Raw genomic sequence first — 10,994 nt, forward strand, 5'->3', positions numbered from 1 at the left:
TGTTTGGTGTGCTTTGTGACAAGTGTGGCTAAGAGCTAATTGCAGATTTCTTGCTTCTGTACTCATTAGCTTTGCTTGCTAATGCCTAAGGATGAATCTTGTAAAACTAGAAACTAGGGTTTGAAAAACCCGCGTGTGGGAACAAGGAACCAGCACCAGATGTCCCTCCCCCAAGATTAGCTGACACTCTGTAAGTTTTGATTCCCCGAGAGTTTCAGTTCTCCGAAAGTTTCGGTTTCCCCAGAAAAGAAACTAATTGTAACTCCCGCCCGGGGCAACCACTCCCCATCTAAAGGACCCAATGAGTACTCATGGTAACCTTTAAACTAGGCAATCAAGCCAAAGCCCGCGAAATATGTTAATCTTGTGGTTTTTGCCTTTAAAAGTTGCTTGTAATTGCTGTTCAGCGCTTCTCTTCGCCTCTGGTGATAGGGAGCCCGTTTGTGCAAACGTCTAATAAAAATCCTCTTGCTCTTGCATCTTCCAGTCTGGAGTTTGGGTCTTTGGGCTACCACCCGAGCACATTGGTTTCCCAAACTTGGGGTCCTTCAATCATTTCTTAGGGAATCAAACTTTCACAGCAGCAATTGATGCCCTCCCTCTTAAGAATTCCTGCTTAGATAGAGCCACGTCCCGCAATAGTTTTCTCTGACAGGGAAATGCACTAGGCCATGCAATGAATACTTATAAATAGTAAGCACATGTAGCTGATGATTACAGAGGAATATCTATTTCTAATTATATTAATGTAATATTTTCCAAAGATATGAACATAAATTGGTATGAGACTAGAATTGGTTTTTATTATTATTTTGCTGTTACAAAGGCGTTTAGTTTATTCTTGTATCACATATACTCTGGGGTTCATATTTCCCGACACTGCTCCTCCTTTACAGTAGTTCACATGCAATCTCACCTCCAGGCCCAGGGAGGGGGCGGGGAGGGAGGGCCTTGGCACTTCACGAGGGCTGGGTATGGGGGCACTTGGCCCTGTGTGAAAAGGGGCTTGGGGGCCCGGGTGTCGGTGGCTGGGGGAGGAGGGGAAATGGAGGTGGGGGAGTGTTGCCGTTGAATTCTCTACAATGTTGCAGTGGGTTCGTTTCTGAGAGGAGCAGCGTGGTGGGGGCAAGAGGCGCGGAGTCAACACACAGACCCCGGGAGTCCAGTGAGAGCAGGCTCGAGGCGAGCAGCCTGCAGACTCCTTTATTACAGTTGGTACAACAGCTTATATAGCCAAGACCAGCCAATCTGGTCAAGGGGCGGTCCATACCCCAACCAATCACAGCCTGTTGCCAGGCAGTTTCCAGAGCCATCCAATCACAGCCTGTCGCCAGGCAGTTTCAAATCCATCCAATCACAGCCTATTGCCAGGCAGTTTCCAGAGCCATCCAATCACAGCCTGTCACCAGGCAGTTTCAAATCCATCCAATCACAGCCTGTCGCCAGGCAGTTTCCAGAGCCATCCAATCACAGCCTGTCGCCAGGCAGTTTCAAAACCATTCCTGACTAACTGACGCTCGCTTGCCAGTGGCCACCTTGGCATGGCCTTCTCATTCCACTACATTTCCCCCTTTTCGTTTATTTTTGAGCAACGGGAGGCATGATTCTTGGCCATACCATTGTTGACCCCGTTTCCATGTGGTCTCCGTACGCAGCTGTGCCTGTCTTAGGTTGTCCCCCAGGGGATCTTACCCGTCATTGACTAACCAGCGCTCAAATCGAGAGACCACAGGATTGCTTGCTCAGATAGGGGTAGGAATGAGGAATAATGGTTATCAGGAGTGGCATGACCGCACACAGGCTGTGGGCCATTGGAGTGGCTGACCAGAGCTAGTGGGGTACACAACAGTAACAGATATGGCTTTGGGCAGTTTCTCAGGGTAGGATGATAGGGCAGGAGCGTCTGCTAACAAGGTGGAGTCTTGGTCTTGTTCAGCTGGTTCTGGTTGGCTGTCAGTTGCAGGCTTGATGTTTCTGGCTGGTACCCAAATGGGCTGTCCCGCATTCTTTGGAAAGACACAAGCATATCCTCGACCCTTGGTTAATAGAAGCCTTTTTACAGGCGTTGGAATCCAGGGCCTGAATTTTGCGTACACTTCAACATTAGCAGCAAACATGCTGGTGGCATGGGATCTAGCGGCTGCGCTGAGAGCTTGGGGTGCCCGAGGACTGCCACAAATGTGGGGATCCTCACTGGGAGCAGATGGGATGACCTCGCATGAGTTATTGTGTAAAGGTCCTCTTAGTTCATCCCACGGGTATGTGGGGGGTGGCTGACTAGGCATTGCTACCTTGTTTGCTACGTTGTTTTTTTACTGTCGGAGTTCTCTCTCCCTAAATCAGCAACCGTTGTCTGTGAGACAGGGACCTGGAGTGTCAGGCTCCTATCACTCACAGATTCACGATCTTTGATAATCTGCACAGGATTCTGAGAGGGGGGTATCTTTCCCATATCTGAGCGCTTAAGAGCGGCACGGTACGCCAACTCTAGCCAGAGGAAAGACACGTATAGCACTGCTACCGTAACAAAGCAAATTCCTAGCACCTCAACTGTGGATGGCATTTTGTAGGAGGTTTCCCTATGCTAGACAAACAGACAGTGGTGTATCAGATCGTACGTATGTCTTGTGCTTAGTGGGGGACTTCCTTGATTCGTTAGGTCAAGGCCGTATGCCCACACGGTGTCTCCGGAGCGTCACCTCTCTCGAATGAGGGAAGATGACTTGGTTCCGAATTCTGGGATGATCAGTCCCTTATGTGAATTCGCTGGGTGAACCGAAAGTAAAAGGAGGAGCCGAGAAGCGACGTACGCTTCAGGGCGGTGTGTGCTAACCTGGGGTCACTTCGACCGAGGACAAGGACAAGGAAAGGGGCGTAGGAGGGGGTTCTGTGCTCACCCTCACAGAACCGAACAGCACACAAAACACCGAGGGGCCTACTTGCCAAAATCCAGGGGGGACCTCGCCGAGTCCGACACGCTGTTTCTTTCTCAGTCACGTTGGCGCGCCAGATGTTGTTGTTGATTTCTCCACAATGTTGCAGTGGGTTCGTTTCTGAGAGGAGCAGCGTGGTGGGGGCAAGAGGCGCGGAGTCAACACACAGACCCCGGGAGTCCGGTGAGAGCAGGCTCGAGGCGAGCAGCCTGCAGACTCCTTTATTACAGTTGGTACAACAGCTTATATAGCCAAGACCAGCCAATCTGGTCAAGGGGCGGTCCATACCCCAACCAATCACAGCCTGTTGCCAGGCAGTTTCCAGAGCCATCCAATCACAGCCTGTCGCCAGGCAGTTTCAAATCCATCCAATCACAGCCTGTCGCCAGGCAGTTTCCAGAGCCATCCAATCACAGCCTGTCGCCAGGCAGTTTCAAAACCATTCCTGACTAACTGACGCTCGCTTGCCAGTGGCCACCTTGGCATGGCCTTCTCATTCCACTACATTTCCCCCTTTTCGTTTATTTTTGAGCAACGGGAGGCATGATTCTTGGCCATACCATTGTTGACCCCGTTTCCATGTGGTCTCCGTACGCAGCTGTGCCTGTCTTAGGTTGTCCCCCAGGGGATCTTACCCGTCATTGACTAACCAGCGCTCAAATCGAGAGACCACAGGATTGCTTGCTCAGATAGGGGTAGGAATGAGGAATAATGGTTATCAGGAGTGGCATGACCGCACACAGGCTGTGGGCCATTGGAGTGGCTGACCAGAGCTAGTGGGGTACACAACAGTAACAGATATGGCTTTGGGCAGTTTCTCAGGGTAGGATGATAGGGCAGGAGCGTCTGCTAACAAGGTGGAGTCTTGGTCTTGTTCAGCTGGTTCTGGTTGGCTGTCAGTTGCAGGCTTGATGTTTCTGGCTGGTACCCAAATGGGCTGTCCCGCATTCTCTGGAAAGACACAAGCATATCCTCGACCCTTGGTTAATAGAAGCCTTTTTACAGGCGTTGGAATCCAGGGCCTGAATTTTGCGTACACTTCAACATTAGCAGCAAACATGCTGGTGGCATGGGATCTAGCGGCTGCGCTGAGAGCTTGGGGTGCCCGAGGACTGCCACAAATGTGGGGATCCTCACTGGGAGCAGATGGGATGACCTCGCATGAGTTATTGTGTAAAGGTCCTCTTAGTTCATCCCACGGGTATGTGGGGGGTGGCTGACTAGGCATTGCTACCTTGTTTGCTACGTTGTTTTTTTACTGTCGGAGTTCTCTCTCCCTAAATCAGCAACCGTTGTCTGTGAGACAGGGACCTGGAGTGTCAGGCTCCTATCACTCACAGATTCACGATCTTTGATAATCTGCACAGGATTCTGAGAGGGGGGTATCTTTCCCATATCTGAGCGCTTAAGAGCGGCACGGTACGCCAACTCTAGCCAGAGGAAAGACACGTATAGCACTGCTACCGTAACAAAGCAAATTCCTAGCACCTCAACTGTGGATGGCATTTTGTAGGAGGTTTCCCTATGCTAGACAAACAGACAGTGGTGTATCAGATCGTACGTATGTCTTGTGCTTAGTGGGGGACTTCCTTGATTCGTTAGGTCAAGGCCGTATGCCCACACGGTGTCTCCGGAGCGTCACCTCTCTCGAATGAGGGAAGATGACTTGGTTCCGAATTCTGGGATGATCAGTCCCTTATGTGAATTCGCTGGGTGAACCGAAAGTAAAAGGAGGAGCCGAGAAGCGACGTACGCTTCAGGGCGGTGTGTGCTAACCTGGGGTCACTTCGACCGAGGACAAGGACAAGGAAAGGGGCGTAGGAGGGGGTTCTGTGCTCACCCTCACAGAACCGAACAGCACACAAAACACCGAGGGGCCTACTTGCCAAAATCCAGGGGGGACCTCGCCGAGTCCGACACGCTGTTTCTTTCTCAGTCACGTTGGCGCGCCAGATGTTGTTGTTGATTTCTCCACAATGTTGCAGTGGGTTCGTTTCTGAGAGGAGCAGCGTGGTGGGGGCAAGAGGCGCGGAGTCAACACACAGACCCCGGGAGTCCGGTGAGAGCAGGCTCGAGGCGAGCAGCCTGCAGACTCCTTTATTACAGTTGGTACAACAGCTTATATAGCCAAGACCAGCCAATCTGGTCAAGGGGCGGTCCATACCCCAACCAATCACAGCCTGTTGCCAGGCAGTTTCCAGAGCCATCCAATCACAGCCTGTCGCCAGGCAGTTTCAAATCCATCCAATCACAGCCTGTTGCCAGGCAGTTTCCAGAGCCATCCAATCACAGCCTGTCGCCAGGCAGTTTCAAATCCATCCAATCACAGCCTGTCGCCAGGCAGTTTCCAGAGCCATCCAATCACAGCCTGTCGCCAGGCAGTTTCAAAACCATTCCTGACTAACTGACGCTCGCTTGCCAGTGGCCACCTTGGCATGGCCTTCTCATTCCACTACAGGGGAGGACCCTACAGTCTTTTTAAATTTTTCTTTCATTTTTTTTAAATGTCTGTGGATGACTCTCCCTCGTTTGCATTCCTTCCTGGCTGCCCAGGGTGAGCGACCATGGGGTGCAGGTCAGGGCAAGGAGGAAAAGCAGCTGGCCGCCCAGAGGCTCCTGGGCTAAGGCACAGACTTGTCTTTGGCTCTCCTGGTGGGGAGTTTCCCCGCCCCAGTCTCAGGAGCCAGGGGCCACCTCCTGGGGTCCTTGAAGACCACTGGGTTCTGCCACCTGGCCCGGGCACAGCAGAGCACCCCTACCATGGGGAAAGGTGGGGAGGGAGGAGACCCTCGGTTCCAGAGAGCCAGTCCCCCCTGCTCAGGCCTGGGAGGCCTAGGCCCACCTGGACACACCCACTGTCTTCTGAGGGTCTGGCTGGAGCCCCCGCCAGGCCCCCCTGCCCCAGCTGCTTGCCAAGTGTGACCAGGATATTGTGCTTTGGGGTCGGCGCTGGGACGGGGTGGGGTGGGGACTAAGGGGCTTGTGCTTTAGCAGGACGTGCCGACTTCCCCCCATACACACTCAGGGTGGCTAGGGGCTAAGGTGCTGGCCAGGCTGAGAGAACAGAGCACCATGACCCCCCCAAAGCAGGCTGGTGGCGACGCTGTTGGAAGGGTACACTGTGGGGTGACCCCCTCCGACCCCTCCCCTAAAACGCCTCACCTGGAAAGCCAGGTCTTCCGGCACAAGGGGCACACAGAAGTCAGAGTCAGGGGGCAGAAAGGTGAGTAATGGGGGCAAGGCGAGAGGTGTGGGGGTGGGGAAGAATCCTCCCTGTGCACATGCACGCTTACACACACTTGCCCTAGGCAAGAGGGAGAGGAATGGTGAGAGAGAAAGGACTCTGCCAGCAGCCCATCCAGACCCTGCTCTGCCCTTGGGGGACAGAGGCCAAGGACCTCCATTGAAATACAACAGTGGGGGGTGGGGGAGAGAAGTTGAGGGAGGGAGGAGAGCGGGTAGGACCCACGGGGCCCACGTCAGGAACACGCAGCCACATTCCACACACACACACATGCCCCCCCATATCCTGCTTCCCACAGTGCATCCCACCCCCACCAGGGACCTGGAGATGGGTAGGTGGGGTCAGACTCAGTCCCGGTGGTTTGAAAAATAATAGGAAATCTTATACTTTAATATTTCAGTCGCTAAAAAAAGTTTTAAAAAGTTATGTACATGGGTAGGGGCTGGGGGCCCTGTCCGGGGGCGGGGGGGGGGCAGCAGGGCAGGGGTGGGGAGTGGAGGGCAGGGCAGAACCCTGCCCCTCCCAACCTGCTCCCCCCACCCATTCCAACCCTGGTCCAACTCTGCCTCTTTTGCTTCATTCAAGTTGCTCCTGCACACACACAGACACACACACACACACTCCACTAGCCCGAGGTGGGCGCCCCAAGAGCCTCCTTGGCTGAGGATCTCCCTCTCTGGGGCTCCAGGGAACACGGGCTGGATGGAGGGGTGAGAGCAGAGTGCTGGGCCACCACCTCAGGCTGCTTGTGGAATTGCTCTGAGCCTGTTTGCTTGGCTGTACCACAGGCAGTGCCCATGGCCTCCCTGCCCCAGCCCCCAGGCGCAGGGACTGAGTAGGAAGAAAGGCGCTTTTGGAGGCCTGGAAACACTAGGGGATGGGTGGGGGTGGGGAGGGGTCCTGAGAGCCCCCCTCGAGTCTCAGCGGAGGCTGAGGAAGGACTTCTGCCAGGCAGGCCCCTGTCTGGTGCCCGGACTAGTGGTGGGGGGCACAACGCTTGGGGTGAGGGAAGGGGGAGCTGTGTGTGGAAGAAGGAAACCTGGGCCTGCCTCTGCCCCGCCTGCCTGCCCAGCCCGGTCCTGCCCACCCTTCCCAGTGGGGAAGGGGCTAGGACAGGGGAGGGGAAGCCCAGGAGCATTCAGTTCCCCCTGCGGGGCCTGGGGAGGGACAGACAGTAGCTCCTGACCAAGGTGTGTGTGACAGGACAGAGAGGTGGGGTGGGGGAGTGTGACGCCCCCCCCACCCCGGGTTGGGGGGAAGAGCGGTTACTGCAGGGCCTCGGCCTAGAGGCCGCCTGGCCCCATAGCTGGCTGGCTGGAAGCTGCGCTCTGCGCCCATCACCTCCGGCTCTGTCTTGCCCGAGTCACTGATGCAGGCAGTGTAAGGTCGCCCTCGGGGTGAGCAGCTTCAGCTTGGGCATCCAGCTCTGGTGCATGACCTGGCGCACGTTGGGATACATGCCGGCCGTGATGACGTTCCTCTCGCTCTCCTTGAAGTTCCGGCAGTGGTACTCGATGCCGTAGAGGGCAGGGCTGTCCAGTAGTTTGCCAGTGCCACAGCTGTGGGCCAGTGCATTCTGGTCAAAGGAGGAGGCGAGGAGTGGCCACGGCAAGACTTCGTGCCAGGTTCCTGAGCTGTGCCCCCATGATGTACACCTTGGCGCCTGCCATTAGCTCCAGCTTCTCGGAGGGGCCGCCATTGTACTGGAGCTTGGGGGTGACAGCGGGTGCCGATCTGGTCGGTAAGCTTGGCCGGGAGCGATGCCAATCTTGCCGCACCCAGATCCGACTGCGGGTTTTGGGAGGGCCTCAAACTTCTTGGCTGTCGGGCCCATGTTCATCGCACTGTGCACAGTGTACCTGTTGCAGATCTGCCGGCACTGCTCATCCGAGCCTTCTTCCCACGCGTCCTCCTCCTGCGCTCCGAGGTGCTGGGCTGGCTCCCCACGCCTGCCGTGGCCGCCACTGCCCCGCTGGCCGGCTGCCCCGCCCCACCACTGCGGCCAGGGCCACCGCACGGGCTGCATGGCCACCACCACGGGGGCCTGCTGCGGGGGCTGCCAGTTGGCCGCCAGGTCCAGCACGGAGAACGTGGCCATCTTCCAGCTACCGCCACTGCAGCCCCCCGGCCTCCTTTGGGGGCACCGTCCCACAGCCGCTTGGCTACAGGCTTGCACTGCGCAGAGTCGGACTCCTGCTGCTCCGTCCTGCGACACGAGGGGCAGGCGAGCTGCAGCCCTGCCAGCCGGAAGTCTGCGTCACAGGGCGCCCCTCGACGTGCAGGCCCTGCAAGTCCCGCTCTGGGAGCTCACCTTCAGGAAGAACTTGGGGCCTTTCTCCACGATCTCCTGGATCTAGAGGAAACCCGCCCTGTCGGTGAGCAGGAACTGGTCCCCCATGTTCTGGACAGCCGGCCCGTGTAGCAGAAGCTCAGGGTCTGCTGGAATGACTGCGGCTACACAGCCACCAGCCTCCACCACGGCGCTCTGGCTGCTGTTGCACAGGTCCCGGGAGTAGGAGCTGCTGACCCCTGACCACCACCGACACCTCAGAGGACGGGCCCTGCAGCCGCTGTTCGCTGAGGCACTCCAAGATGCCGTGGCCGAAGTTGGGGATCTCCACCTGGAGGCTCTGCGCCATGGTGGCGGCTGCGCCGTGGCCGCGTTCCGGGGGCTCCCAGCGGGCTCCGCAGTGGCGGCTGAGGCTTGGCCTGGTCCCTGGGTGCGTCCCCTGTGCTGGGGCCTCAGTCTCCGCCTCCATGGCCCCCACGGCCTCCGCCTAGGCAGTAGCAGCGGCCGCGGGGGCCACTCATTGTTAAATTTAATTTAACAATGAAAGTGAAAGGTTGGAAAAAGTTATTCCATGCCAACAGAAACAAAAAAAAACTGGTGTAGCTATCTTAATATCAGACAAAATAAACTTTAACACAAAAACTGTTAAGAGTGAAAAAGAGGGGCACTATATAATGATTAAGGGTTCAATTCAACAGGAAGATGTAACTATTATAAATGTATATGCACCTAATTACAGGGCACCAGTTTATTTAAAAGATATGTTAAGGCACTTAAAGGGAGACTTAGATTCCAATACAACAATACTGGGGGACTTCAATACTCCACTCTCAGAAATAGACAGATCAACCAGACAGAAGATCAACAAAGAAACAGCAGATTTAATCGACACTATTGCCCAAATGGGCCTAACAGATATCTACAGAACTTTCAATCCTACATTTAAAGATTTTACATTCTTCTCAGCAGTACATGGAACCTTCTCTAGGATTGACCACATACTAGGCCATAAGGCAAGTCTCAGCAAATTCAAAAGAATTACAATCATACCATGCAGCTTCTCAGACCACAGCGGAATGAAGGTGGAAATTAGCAACTCAGGAATCCCTAGAGAGTATGCAAACACATGGAGACTGAACAACATGCTCCTGAATGAACAATGGGTCATAGAAGAAATCAAAAGAGAAATCAAAAATTTTCTGGAAGTAAATGAGGATAACAACACAACATATCAAAACTTATGGGCCGGCGCCGTGGCTCAACAGGCTAATCCTCTGCCTTGCGGCGCCGGCACACCGGGTTCTAGTCCCGGTCGGGGCACCGATCCTGTCCCGGTTGCCCCTCTTCCAGGCCAGCTCTCTGCTGTGGCCAGGGAGTGCAGTGGAGGATGGCCCAAGTCCTTGGGCCCTGCACCCCATGGGAGACCAGGAGAAGCACCTGGCTCCTGCCATCGGAACAGCGCGGTGCGCTGGCCGCAGCGCGCTACCGCGGCGGCCATTGGAGGGTGAACCAACGGCAAAAGGAAGAACTTTCTCTCTCTGTCTCTCTCTCACTGTCCACTCTGCCTGTCAAAAAAAAAAAAAAAAACTTATGGGATACGGCAAAAGCAGTGTTGAGAGGAAAGTTTATATCAATAGGTGCCTACATCAAGAAATTGGAAAGGCACCAAATAAATGAGCTTTCAACGCATCTCAAAGATATAGAAAAACTGCAGCAAACCAGACCCAAATCTTGTAGGAGAAGAGAAATAATTAAAATCAGAGAAGAAATCAACAGGATTGAATCCAAAAAAACATTACAAAAAATCAGCCAAACGAGGAGCTGGTTTTTTGAAAAAATAAATAAAATGGACACACCATTGGCTCAACTAACCAAAAAAAGAAAAGACCCAAATCAATAAAATCAGAGATGAAAAAGGAAATGTAACAATAGACACCACAGAAATAAAAAGATTCATCAGAAATTACTACAAGGACTTGTATGCCAGCAAACACGGAAATGTGTTAGAAATAGATGGATTCCTGGACACATGCAATCTACCTAAATTGAACCATGAAGACATACAAAACCTAAACAGACCCATAACTGAGACAGAAATTGAAACAGTAATAAAGACCCTCCCAACAAAGAAAAGCCCAAGACCAGATGGATTCACTGCTGAATTCTACCAGACATTTAAAGAAGAACTAACTCCATTTCTTCTCAAACTATTCAGAACAACCAAAAAAGATGGAATCCTCCCAAATTCTTTCTATGAAGCCAGCATCACATTAATCCCTAAGCCAGAGAAAGATGCAGCATTGAAAGAAAATTATAGACCAATATCCCTGATGAACATAGATGCAAAAATTCTCAATAAAATTCTGGCCAATAGAATACAACAACACATCAGAAAAATCATCCACCCAGACCAAGTGGGATTTATCCCTGGTATGCAGGGATGGTTCAGTGTTCGCAAATCAATCAATGTGATACACCACATTAAGAGACTGCAGAAGAAAAACAATATGATTATCTCAATAGATGC

General features: G+C 53.5%; 1 pseudogene; it reads right to left on the reverse strand.

Moving 5' to 3' along the window:
* Positions 1–7,284: 7,284 nt before the first annotated feature.
* LOC133773474 (nucleus accumbens-associated protein 1-like) lies at positions 7,285–8,816 on the reverse strand (annotated as a pseudogene).
* Positions 8,817–10,994: the final 2,178 nt, after the last annotated feature.

This window comes from Lepus europaeus, chromosome 14, assembly GCF_033115175.1.
Source record: "Lepus europaeus isolate LE1 chromosome 14, mLepTim1.pri, whole genome shotgun sequence".
NCBI classification, from domain to species: domain Eukaryota; kingdom Metazoa; phylum Chordata; class Mammalia; order Lagomorpha; family Leporidae; genus Lepus; species Lepus europaeus.